The sequence below is a fragment of the Staurois parvus genome, unplaced genomic scaffold (genome assembly GCF_062004578.1).
Source record: "Staurois parvus isolate SC_StPar_1 unplaced genomic scaffold, SC_StPar_1.0 ptg000690l, whole genome shotgun sequence".
Classification (NCBI taxonomy): Eukaryota; Metazoa; Chordata; class Amphibia; order Anura; family Ranidae; genus Staurois; species Staurois parvus.
The window spans coordinates 887,148-900,756 of record NW_028318486.1 but is presented as its reverse complement, the minus strand read 5'-3'; the positions used below and the strand labels follow the sequence as shown (position 1 = coordinate 900,756).

The window sequence follows — 13,609 nt, the reverse complement described above, 5'->3', positions numbered from 1 at the left end:
GACCCAGTCCTTCCAAAAATCTCTGGCGCTCAATTCCCTCTACCAGCTTGCACACCTGAGAGCACCAAAACCAGGTTCTACTCACAATGTCCTAGTAGCTGTCTACCACCCAGCTTCCATGTGACACTCTTCAGTGAAGAATACGAAAAACCTTCTCCAAGCCAGACTCCCATCAGGACATTGCAACAGAAGTATTAAGTCACACACATACAAAAAACAGCTACTTATCTTTAATAGCCCAGATTGTGGGACCTGGACCATTTTCCAGTCAAAGACCTGTGGGTTCCTTCAAGGTTTTGGGATGGTAAAGTATTCCCAAACACTGTCATCAACCCAGCCTTACCAGAACTCCTCATCTTTGTCTGTAATGGACCTTGACACATAATCAGGGGTGGACTGACAACTCATGGGGCCCCCGGGCAATAGGGGATCATGGGGCCCCTATGTCCTTGCCCAAACTCAAAAAAGCCTATGAAAAAGGTACCAGGGGCATCTCATGGGGCCCCCTACTGACCCTGGGCCCTAGGGCAGTGCCCGAGTTTCCAAATGGTCAGTCCGCCCCTGCACATAATCCATATTCAAGAGCTACCCTTTTCTGTACCACTCGTTGCAACCTGGAGAATCAATGTAGCTCAAGCACATTTCCCCTTCCTATTGGTTCTTTATGTGCTAGATTCTGCTCTGCAGCTTGCTTCGTGGTACATGAAGGGGACAAGCCCACTGCGTGATCCCGAACAGCTCCACTTTATCTGCTCAGCCTCTTCAACAATACTACGTCTCAAACTTGGATGACCCTAGTTGAGTATCCTCATCCCTGACCCCCCCAGCCATCTCACCTTCCAAAGCTGCGAGTAGTGACTCCACCATTACATCCACCTCAGTCAGGGGCACATGTGCTGGCTTCTCTGATTCAGCAGCCACAGACTGGGTCACCGTCACTAACTTCACTGTAACAGCAGGCATAGGCTTTGCAGCATGGGCTGGGCAACCTAGTCCAGCTCTCTGGTGGTATTCTTCCTTCCTCTGTCATGAACCAGCAGTCTTCAGTTCTGAACTGGAAGTATCAATGACATGCTCAGCAGTGATAATTATTATTTTTTTATTATTATTATACAGGATTTATATAGCGCCAACAGTTTGCTCAGCGCTGGGGGAAGCTCTGGAAAAGTCCTGGAGACGAGCATGGGAGGAGGAGAGAAGGGAGCTAGAGAGTAGGAGGTCTTGTGAGGAGCAGAGAGTACGGTTTGGGGGACAATGGGTAAAGAGGTAGACAAGGCCTTCTGCTGCAAAGTGTGGCTGAACTCTGGCAGTTCAATACACAAGCCTGAGCTCCAGTCCACTCAACATATATCAGGCGGTAGGTTGTTTGGTAGTAACTTCAGAAGGGGTTCTCCACAGTGCTCCATGCCCTCATAGATGAAGTCAGCTTTTGGCAGTTTCCACAAATCAGGCAAATCACTGTGGCCAACATTACACACTGGCGGTACACCAACTGCACACCTGTATTAATCAGATAGTTCTGCAGTTCAGTTAGCTGGTCCATATGCATAAGAGAAATGGGACTTCCGGATGCCATAGCTGCTCTATAGCTGAAAAACCAGTAATGCGCCATATTGCTATACTTACTCCATGTGCACAAGATCTTTAGCCAGTTAAGCACCTTCAGCATGTATTCTATAGCTCCGCACATCTTCTCCAGCTGCTTTGACACCAGTATACTCACTCACTGGCAGACTCCTCATGCACCGAGGGTTAACTATTCACTGCCCAATTGAAAATGAACCCGCAACAGGCAGATACAGTGCTGTGAAAAAGTATTTCACTCCTTCCTGATTTGAATTGAAGTCTCATCAGGCCCCAGAATATTTGCCCAAAAGTCTTGGGGAAATCAAGATGATTTCTGGAAAATGTGAGACGAGCCTTTTTGTTCTTTTTGGTCAGCAGTGGCTTTCTCTTTGGAACTCTCCCATGGAGGTAATTTTTGCCCGTCTCTATCTTATTGTTGAATCATGACACTGACCTTAACTGAGGCAAGTGAGGCCTGCAGTTCTTTAGATGTTGTTCTGGGTTCTTTTATGATCTCCTGGATGAGTCCTTGTTGTGTTCTTGGAGTAATTTTGGTAGGCCGGTCACTCCTGGGAAGGTTCACCACTGTTCCAAGTTTTCTCCATCTGTGGATTATGGCTCTCACTGTGGTTTCCTGGAGTCCCAAAGCCTTAGAGATGGCTTTGCAGCCCTTTCCAGGCTGATACATGTCACTTATTAGTTTCTCATCTGTTCTTGTTTCTTTAGATCGCGGCATGATGTGTTGCTTTTTTAGATCTTTTGACGTGCTTCGCTTTGTCAGACACCTTCTATTTAAGGGATTTCTTGATTCAACAGGTCTGGCAGTAATCAGGCCTGGGTGTTGTAAGTGAAATTTAACTCAGCTTTCAAAAAATTGTGGTGAATCACAGTTATTCCATAATTTAGCAAAGGGAGGGGGAAACCAATTTGTCAGGAATGGATTCACCACTGGTGGTGGGACTCACTTGCCGTGTGGGCTGCAGTACCAGGGCTGGCCAGCGGGTGCTCTCAGCAGCCAGAAGCTCACTCCTGCAATCAAGCCATCACCTGAGGCTGATTGCAGGAGGTGTATTTAAGGAATGGCCAGGCCTGCAGTCAGTGCCTTGGTGTATTGTTTCCCATGAGCCCCCGTACCTGGTATCCTGTGAATCTTCTGTTGCCGACCTCTGCATTGTTCCTGACCCTGCTAACCGTCTCCTGTTTACCCCTGGCTTGCCTGACCATCCTTCTGCCTGATCCTCTGTCCCGCGCTGCCCGTGAGTTACTGACCTGGCCTGCCTGACTACGCCTTACGCTACCCAGACAATCCATCCATCCCGCATGGATCTGTCCCTGTTACCAGGTCTGCCAGCCTCTTCACATCAGGCTCCTCTCCCCGCACACCTCTGACGACACTCTCTACCATTGCCGGACGTACTCAGGGGTCGTGACCTGGTCTCAGTCTGCTCCAAGTCCATCCCCACCATCAGGGGCCCTGGTGAATAAGCAAATTGGGACTTAGACCCCGCACCCTGAGGAACCCCGTGCTGTGGGCTGCTAGAGACGGGCGGTGCTTAACAGTACCAAACGGCCTGCCTGACCATTCTACTTCTCTAGCCCTGACTACGTCTGTGTTCCCACACATTTCTGATCCCTAACACAATTATTTTTTCACATAGGGCCAGGCAGGTTTGGAGAGCTTTTTTCACTTAATAAATGAAATCAGATCAATGAATGAAAAAAAGGAGTTGGACTTTAATTTGTCGCTTATTTTAAATGTATTAATTTTTTTTACATTTAAAATGCCATGCCCATCTAAGACTGCCCTTTCCACAGGGTGCTAATGCTCTTACATAATTTCACTACAGAACCAACTGCATTGTCACCCTATGACAAATGAAAAAATAAGGGATCCACTTACAGGATCACTGTTAATTCTAGACTCCCTTTTTAGGTGTCCATGTCTCTTCCTGAGTAACTTGGACACTTTCCATTGACTGTCCAGCAGTGGGGCCCTCTCAGGTGCCAGAACAATTCAGTGACACAATCTTCACTCCCTGTAGAGCAGTGTTTCTCAACTCCAGTCCTCATGGACCCCCAACAGGTCATGTTTTCAGGATTTCCATTTTTTTGCACAGGTGATTTGATCAGTTTCACTGCCTTAGTAATTACCACAGCTGTTTCATCTGAGGGAAATCCTGAAAACATGACCTGTTGGGGGTCCATGAGGACTGGAGTTGAGAAACACTGCTGTAGAGGTACTATAAAGGGCCATGTGACAGCCATCTTAGGTGAGTACAAGGCAAGACATAGATGATTCAAATTTCTTTTTTGCAACCAGGGCCGGGACAAGGGGTGGGCAGGAGGGACAGCTGCCCTGGGCGCAATGGTTTACTGTAGGCCTTCCTTCTGTGATGAGGCTGACAGGAGTAGTGACAGTGGAAGTGATTTTGACAAGCGAGTGATTGCTGGGTGTAGGATCCCCTAAGCTTACACATAATGAATAGGAACGGGGGAGGGCGCAGTCTGCCATCTTTGCCCTGGGCGCTTGATGACCTCATCCCGGCACTGTCTGCAACCAGGAGTTGCAGGAAAGAAAATAGCTTGATTCCCCCATCAACACAGTCATTGTTGATGGGGGAATCCCTCCTGCAGCACTATGCTGTTATTGCAGCAGGGAGCCTTCCTGGCAAGGCCCAATCATTACTGCTAGTGGCTATAGCATGCAAAAATCTGGCAGGCTGCTGTAACCAAGTCGGTGGACTTAAGTACAACCAGCCAATCCATAGATGGATCAAATCCCAGCCAGCCCCTGTTGAACCAGCCAAGGTTCGATCCACCAATGGCTGGCTTAAGGATTGAGGATTTCGTTTTTAAATCATCAATGGGTGGGAGGGGACTGAGGTGGGGGTTCGGGAGGGCGACTATATGTACCTGTAGGACTTTAACGTATGAAGGGCGTTCAAATCCAAGTCAAGACTTTTAATTTTCCAGGTATAAAGAGGGATGCTAGTGTGGCGGCACTACATGCAGTAGAAAGTGGCAAGTGTCCTATTACTGATAGGCGGCACACATGGCGCTGACCAGTCCAGAGACCGTTAATCAATATAGCACCCCCTAACCTCTGGAAATATGGAGTTTACCCCAAAAGACAGGGAGGGCTGACATTTCACTTCTAGATGCAGGTTGGTAGCATGGTGGGTGGTGAACAATGTCGAAAAATGAGCTCCAGTCACTTTTGGAATTAAAAAAATTGTTTTATTGCTCCCAGCAGGCCAAAATGTATTCTGCTCCATGTCTTTGCTAAAAAAAAAATCCCAATATGTGTAAATTAATTGGTTTACGTGAAAGTTATAGTGTCTACAAATGGTGGTATAGATACTAGAATTTTATACTAGTAATGGCGGCGATCCAAGACTTATAGCGGGACTGCGGCAGACATTGTGACACTGGGAGGGAACTGACTAACTGCCCCTCGCATCTCTGGTGACAGTGATCAGTGCTAATAAAAAGCACTGACACTGTACTAATGGCACTGGGCAGGAAGGGGTTAACATGTGGGGCGATCAAAGGGTTAACTGTGTGCTGTGTGGTGTTTTACTATTTTGTATATGTGTGCTTTACTGTGTTTGCTTTGTATTGCTCTGCTATGCAGCATGCTGACGGGAGAGATCTGTATTGTCTGCACACAGACCTCTCCTCTGTCAGTGTTCCTTGGCGATCGTCGGGTGCCAGCGGGGAATCTCTGGCCGTGACCTGGTGATCGACAGCTGTAGCCACCAATGGTGGTGTAGGTAGGGTAGCACACGTCCCCTACCCGGAAATACAAAATCACGTATATATACATGTGATTTTGCGCTGTCCTGTCGCCCTGTGGCAGTATTTCTGCTATAGGGCAGTCACAAAGCAGTTAAGCTGTAATCAGTAACAGCAGAAATTTTCTGGATGAGGCCATCTTGAAGGCTTCCCAGGCTCTCCACAGTTCCCCAGTCTATGGCAGAGTCACCTTTGGTATTTCATCTCAGGTCTCCGTCCCTTCCTTCATGCTTCCAGGTGACAGACAGGCTCTCATTGGCAGAGTCTCGAGCACATACCTAAGCCTTAGGTTTTAGGCCTACCCAAACAGCAGTCCCTCACTGATCCACCCCAGACCAAGGTCTGGGTAGGAAGAGTCCGATCACCTGACCTCCCCAAATATTTATACTCTCTCCCAGCATGCTCAGCGGCCAACGTAAATTCCTACCGATTGGCTGAGAAAAGTATGCATATTCATAACCTAGCTGTAGGCTGAATTCACACTCGAGCATTTTGTAGCTCGAAGCTCCAAAAATGCTCAAACTTAAAAAAATCAATTGTTCTGTATGGTGCCTGCTCGCGCAATCAGGTGTGAACAGGCACCATAGAAAACAATTGATTTTTTTAAGTTTGAGCTTTTTTCTAGCTTCAAGCTACAACACGCTCAAGTGTGAATGCAGCTGACTGCAATTCATCATACTATTGCCAAAGGTAACAGTGCCGCTTATTGACAGAAGGGAGGAACTACAGCTACACCAGGCTTAGGAGAAAACCCAAATGACCAAAAAGACCAGGGGCGGACTGACCATTAGAGCACTCGGGCCCGGGGTCAGTAGGGGGCCCCATGAAATGCACCTTTTTATAGGCTTTTTTGGGTGTGCTTTGAGTGTGGGCAAGGACACAGGGGCCCCATGATCCCATATTGCCCGGGGGCCCCATGAGTTGCCAGTCCACCCCTGAAAAAGACTATAAATCAACCAGGTTGCCTACAACCCAGCACAACTAAATCTACTGGTAGCCCCTGTTTAGGAGAAGGGGGCTACATCAAGATGGCAGACAACAGTTTTGGTGTGTGCATGGAACAACATGTGGTTGATGATGTTTCTTGTGGATGAAGGCGTGAACCCTGCGGATATCTACAGAAGACTTCAAGGACAGAACAGTGATGAGACACTCAGCTGCAGTAAGACATCTGAATGGTGGAAATGTTTCAAAGATGGCCGTAGGTCCGTCAGTGACGATCCTGGCCATGGTGGTTCCCAACCCGCAGCAGTCATTCCCGTGACCATTCAGCACATGGAACGCCTGATCCTGGATAATCGACGCACAACCTGTCCTGAAATCACCCAAGAGACAAATCTTTCTGTGGGAACGATGAACACAATGATGAGGAAGTGAAGCCGGCTGTCCTAGGATGGTTCAGGCCGAGGACCTTTCTATGCCGAAACTTTCCAAGCATTAGTTAACCAGTTCCCCTCCGGCCCATGTATATAAACAGCTGGATGGGAGCAGTGCAGGAGCGGGTTGCCGTTCATAAACGGTGTCCACATTTATAGGTTGTGCACGCTCCTCTGGACACAGAGGAACACCGATCGCTGTACGGGACCCCTGTGTGAGGTCCCGATCATGTGATCACTGATTGGCCAATCAGTGATCACATGAATAGTAGTAAGCAAGATGTCACTTCTGACATCATTGCTTACTACTTGTGAAATCTGTGAATGGTCACAGAGATCACATGGTACAGGGCTATTCACAACAGCCTTGTACCATGTGACAAGCTGTGACCAATCACAGCTCACACAGTATTTCTCAATGCCTGCAAGAATGCAGCCAGAGAGGAGAAATGATTGCTTTTACAGCCTTTATGGGTGTAAAAGCAATCAGTGTAAAAAAAAAATCTTCATCACCCTCACAAGTAGTACAGTGTCACTATGGTGACACCATGCTGCTAGGGTGACAGTATGTAAAAAAAAAACATAAATAATAATCTAAAAAAAAAAAATTTAAATGTAAAAAAAAATTTAGGAAAATTATAATTTTTGGTTATAAACTAATTTGGGTTATTTTGTTTTTACTAAAAAGATAACCGAATAAATTTTGACCACAATTTATGAAGAGAGATTATTTATTTGCAAAATGTTATAAGAAAAACACTTTTTTTTCAAAATATTTGGACTTTTTCATTTATACAGCAAAAAAAAATCCCAGTGGTGAATAAATACCACCAAAATAAAGTTTTATCTGTCTCAAAAAAATGCTAAAAAAATTAATATGGGTACAGTGTTGCATTACTGCGCAATTGTCATTCAAAGTATGATAGCGCTGAAAGCTGGAAATTGGCCTGGACAGGAAGGGGGGGGGGAGTGACTGGAAGTGGTTAAATGCTGGGATAAGTGTGTAAATGTAGCAGGGGAGTATGCTGAAAAATAAATGAAATTTGTTCTTTTACTATATACACTCAAACGTCCCAGTTTGACTTAAATGTTTCCTGCATATATCTAAACCCAAAAGCAAAAAGGTAACATATTTCAGTTTGTCAGACCTTCTTCGGGGTAACTATCTACCCATTAGTTTTGTTTGTTTAGGCTAAGTACATTCTCTGCTAGTCCATAAAAATACCTGATGATCCAGTTAGAAATGCAGTGTAACTTTCCATGGACTGACCTGTTATCTCAAACAATGTGATCAGCTTTCCCAAAAAAAGAACTACAATGAAACGCCCCCCCCCCCCCCCCCCAGGGCCATGGATAAGGGGGTACCACCAGTCCTACTGTACGGGGCCCAGGTCTGCAGGGGGGCCCAGGTAGCTGGGGGAATCAGATGTGGGCAGGATGGTTGATCAGGGCAATTACTGGAACCAATCCCCTGTATGGCTCTCTCTGCAGCAGCTGACAGCTGGATTTTTCTCCTCTTTCCCCCAGGCTGACTTTCAGCCGCTGCAGAGAGAAACATACAGGGGATCGGTTCCAGTAATTTACCAGCCCCTTCCATTCCTGAATGAACACAACGAGTGACCGTTCACTCGCTGTGTTCATTCATAACTGAAGCATAGTAAACTGTGTTTTTGGGGGGGGGGTGGGGAGGGGCTGTTAGGTTGGCTGTATGGGGCCCATGTGGTTTGGGGGGCCCATTCAGGTTGGCTGTAAAGGGCCTTGTGGTTTCTAACAGCATCCTTGACCCTTCCCCATGTAATGCAGAAGAGTGAAGGGGGAGGCATTTGTCGTCCAAATCAGGAGAGCAGCCATGGAGAACAACTCTGCTGTTACAAAAATACGGGAAGTATCGCATTCGTAAGATCACCAGGTAAACATAATGGGAAAAAAAAGCCAAAAAAAAAAATAATGGAAAAAAAAAGAGCAGAGAAAAAAACAGCAGCAACCACACCTAAGGACCTGTAAGCTGCAGTAGATTACATTTTTTTTTTTGTAGATTTAGATACCAAGCATTTTTTTCATGCCCCCTCCCCTCTGCATTGAACACGTATACAATTTGCACATTCCTAAGAATTACAATGTCCTTCCTTATAAACACAGGTCCTGTTTGCCATTTTTATTTGCACGGACTGATCTGAATGCTGTCCGTCCGCCTTGAAGCCTCCCATTACCCTGCTTCATGTTTTCAGGTCGGAGTCTTCTCTCTCGTCCCGGAGTGAGTTCTCACTGAGACATTCTCTTCATATCACTTTTTCAGACGTCATTTCACAGCGGGATCCTCTCTGCTACAACTCCACGCTACAATAGTCACAGGTAACCTGATACACTTCAATCCAAGAAATACTCATGAATAATTATGATTGCAATAATGGCATTAAATGGGTAGTTTAGTTCCTTTTTGGTTTGCAGCCTGAGAAAAAGAAAGTGTAATAAGCTTTTGTTGATGTGAGAATTTCCTTATGTCATATATCATTATTATTATTATTATTATTATTATTATTATTATTATCATCATCATCATTATTATTCATAATAATATTATTATAGAAGATATGATAAATATATATAAAATTCCTATATTAAAAAATGTATTATATGTCATATATAATTTGTATTATTATCATCATCATCATCATAATCCTCATGATTATTATTATTATTCATAATAATATTATTATATAAAACATGATATATATATAAAAAATTCCTATAATAAAAAATTTATCATATGTCATATATAATTTTTATTATTATTATTATCATCATCATTATTATTATTCATAATAATATTATTATAGAAGATATGATAAATATTTATAAAATTCCTATATTAAAAAATGTATTATATGTCCTATATAATTTGTATTATTATCATCATCATCATAATCCTCATCATTATTATTCATAATAATATTATTATATAAAACATGATATATATATTAAAACATTTATTTTATGTAATATATCATTTTTATTATTTTTATTATTATTATCATCATCATCATCATTATTATTATTATTCATAATAATATTATTATATAAGATATGATAAATATATATAAAATTCCTATATTAAAAAATGTATTATATGTCATATATAATTTGTATTATCATCATCATAATCCTCATCATTATTAATATTATTCATAATAATATTATTATATAAAACATGATAAATATATATACAATTCCTATAATAAAAAATGTATCATATGTCATATATCATTTTTATTATTATTATTATTATTATCATCATCATCATTATTATTATTCATAATAATATTATTATAGAAGATATGATAAATATATATAAAATTCCTATATTAAAAAATGTATTATATGTCATATATAATTTGTATTATTATCATCATCATCATCATAATCCTCATGATTATTATTATTATTCATAATAATATTATTATATAAAACATGATATATATATATATATATATATATATATATATATATATATAAAATTCCTATAATAAAAAATTTATCATATGTCATATATAATTTTTATTATTATTATCATCATCATCATTATTATTATTCATAATAATATTATTATAGAAGATATGATAAATATTTATAAAATTCCTATATTAAAAAATGTATTATATGTCATATATAATTTGTATTATTATCATCATCATCATCATAATCCTCATCATTATTATTATTATTCATAATAATATTATTATATAAAACATGATATATATATAAAATTCCTATATTAAAAAATGTATTTTATGTCATATATCATTTTTAATATTTGTATTATTATTATCATCATCATCATTATTATTATTCATAATAATATTAATATATAAAATATGATAAATATATATAAAAGTCCTATATTAAAAAATGTATTATATGTCATATATAATTTGTATTGATATCATCATCATAATACTCATCATTATTATTATTATTCATAATAATTTATAAAACATGATATATATATATATATATATATATATATATATATAAAACATTCCTATATTAAAAAAATTATTATATGTCAGTCATATATCATTTTTATTATTTTTATTATTATTATTATCATCATTATTATTATTCATAATAATATTATTATAGAAGATATGATAAATATATATAAAATTCCTATATTAACAAATGTATTATATGTCATATATAATTTGTATTATTATCATCATAATCCTCATCATTATTATTATTCATAATAATATTATTATATAAAACATTATATATATATATATATATATATATAATTCCTATATTAAAAAATTAATTTTATGTCATATATCATTTTTATTATTTTTATTATTATCAACTTCATCATTATTATTATTCATAATAATATTGTTATATAGGATATGATAAATATATATAAAATTCCTATATTAAAAAATGTATTATATGTCATAATTTGTATTATTATCATCATCATAATCCTCATCATTATTATTATTATTCATAATAATATTATTATATAAAACATGATATATATATATAAGATTCCTATATTAAAAAATGTATTATATGTCATATATGATTTTTATTATTTTTTATTATTATTACTATTATCTTCATCATCATTATTATTATTCATAATAATATTATTATATAAGATATGATAAATATATATAAAATTCCTATATTAAAAAATGTATTATATGTCATATATAATTTGTATTATTATCATCATCATCATCATCATAATCCTCATCATTATTATTATTATTATTATTCATAATAATATTATTATATAAAACATGATATATATATATATATATATATATATATATATATATATATAAAATTCCTATATTAAAAATGTATTATATGTCATATATGGTTTTTATTATTTTTATTATTATTATCATCATCATTATTATTATTCATAATAATATTATTATATAAAACATGATAAATATATATAAAACTATTAAAACTACTTCCATACAGGGCACTTTTACCCCCTTCCTGCTCAGGCCAATTTTTAGGTTTCAGCGCTCTCACACTTTGAATGACAATTGCGCGGTCATACAACATTGTACCCAAACTAACATTTTATCATTTTCTTCACACAACTTTCACACAACTAGAGCTTTCTTTTGGTGGTATTTAATCACCGCCGGGGTTTTTATTCTTTGCTATATTAACAAAAAAAGACCAAAAATTTTGAAAAAAAACCCACGTTTTTCTTTGTTTCTGTGTAAAAGTTTGCAAATAAATAATTGTTCTTCATAAATTTAGGCCGAGATGTATTCTGCTACATGTCTTTGGTGAAAATAACCCAAATTAGGAGGGATTTTTTAGTTTGTAGGAAAGTTATAGAGTTCACAAACTATGGTATAGATCTGAATATTGATCAATCCTGAAGTACTGACAGCCAATCTAATTTCTTGAGGTCCAAGAATGTCAGAACAGTACAGATATCCCCCAAATGTCAGGACAGTACAGATATCCCCCAAATGTCAGAACAGTAGAGATATCCCCCAAATGTCAGAATAGTACAGATATCCCCCAAATGACCCCTTTTTGCAGAGTAGAGAGTCTGACGTACTTCATAACAGGCATGGCAAGTTTTTTGAAGTTGTAATTTTTTTTGTCATCATTTTTTGGAAATGAAGAAATTTAAAAAATGATTTTCACAATTTTTTTTACATACTGTCACCAGTGCAGTACAGCGTCATCATATAACTGGCATGGCGGTGATCAGGGACACTGACTGGTGACAGTATGAAAAAAAACAATTGATAATTTAAAAAATAAATTTTTTTACATTTTTTAATAATTATTTATTACATTTTTTTCTCTTTTTTTAAGATTTGTTTTTCATATTTCACTATGACCAAAGTAGTACAATGTTACCATGGTAACATTGTACTATTTTAGGGAAGTGATCAGTATTTTTTTTTTTTTTACACAATTTGCTTATTGCAAAGAATTACTTTGCTATAAGCAAGCATTAACCTGAATGAAATCGATTCATTCAGGGGTTTTTTTTGTGCTTAGCTGTGATTTGGCCACAGCTAATCACATGACACAGCTGGGCTGTGATTGGCCCAGCTTGTGCATGTGATCGCTGTGACAATTCACAGCTAGACACACTTGTATACAATGGATGACATGATAGGAAGCCATCCATTGTATACAACTGTCATGTGACCTGCTGTGATTGGTCACAGCAGGTCACATGGTACTGGCAACGGGGCCGGTACACAGATCTGTCATCAGCCGTGTCCGACGTACATGGCCGGTGACTGATGGCGCCGCTGCGCGGCCCTGCGAGCAGGCGCAATGCGCATGCCTGGAAGGATGCCATATGGCGTCCACCCGGAGGGACGAGCTGTTTCCCGGGAACCCCACTGACAGCTGAAACATTAAAGAACGTTTTCACTACTAAAATACCGTGTGACTTCATAATATAACTCATGGATTATTTTAGTAGCTGTGCGGGATCTTACTGCGTTCTCAGATGCGGCGAAATACCGCTTAGTGAATTTTCCCAGTTCAAAGTTCGCGGTCGAACATTCATTAGGTTCCTGTGTGAACTCGGGCTACGACAAGCCTGGGTTTACACAGAAGCAATGACCAAACTGCATGCGATTTGGACAGGAATCACATTCCTGTTCGAATCTCATGCTAATCTTTGCATCCGTTAATCCCTTCATGCTGTCCGAACGCAAATGTGTGACCTCCCTGCGTCTGGGCCTAGACGCCAAGCGGCCGCACATTTGCGTTCTATTAAAAAAAGACATATGTGCTGAGAGCACGCGCCCTGCGCACTCCCAGCACACGTCTGGTGCTCACGGAAAGGTCCTGATCTCCTCTTTCGATCG

General features: G+C 39.2%; 1 protein-coding gene across 1 annotated transcript in view; it reads left to right on the top strand.

Moving 5' to 3' along the window:
- Window positions 1-8,860: 8,860 nt before the first annotated feature.
- Window positions 8,861-13,609, top strand: part of LOC149446788 (carbohydrate sulfotransferase 6-like) — a 35,528-nt gene continuing 30,779 nt past the window's right edge. Inside the window, exon 1 of the mRNA XM_089652710.1 lies at window positions 8,861-9,089. The gene's annotated coding sequence lies outside the window, so the exon portion shown is untranslated. The remainder of the gene's footprint in view (window positions 9,090-13,609) is intronic.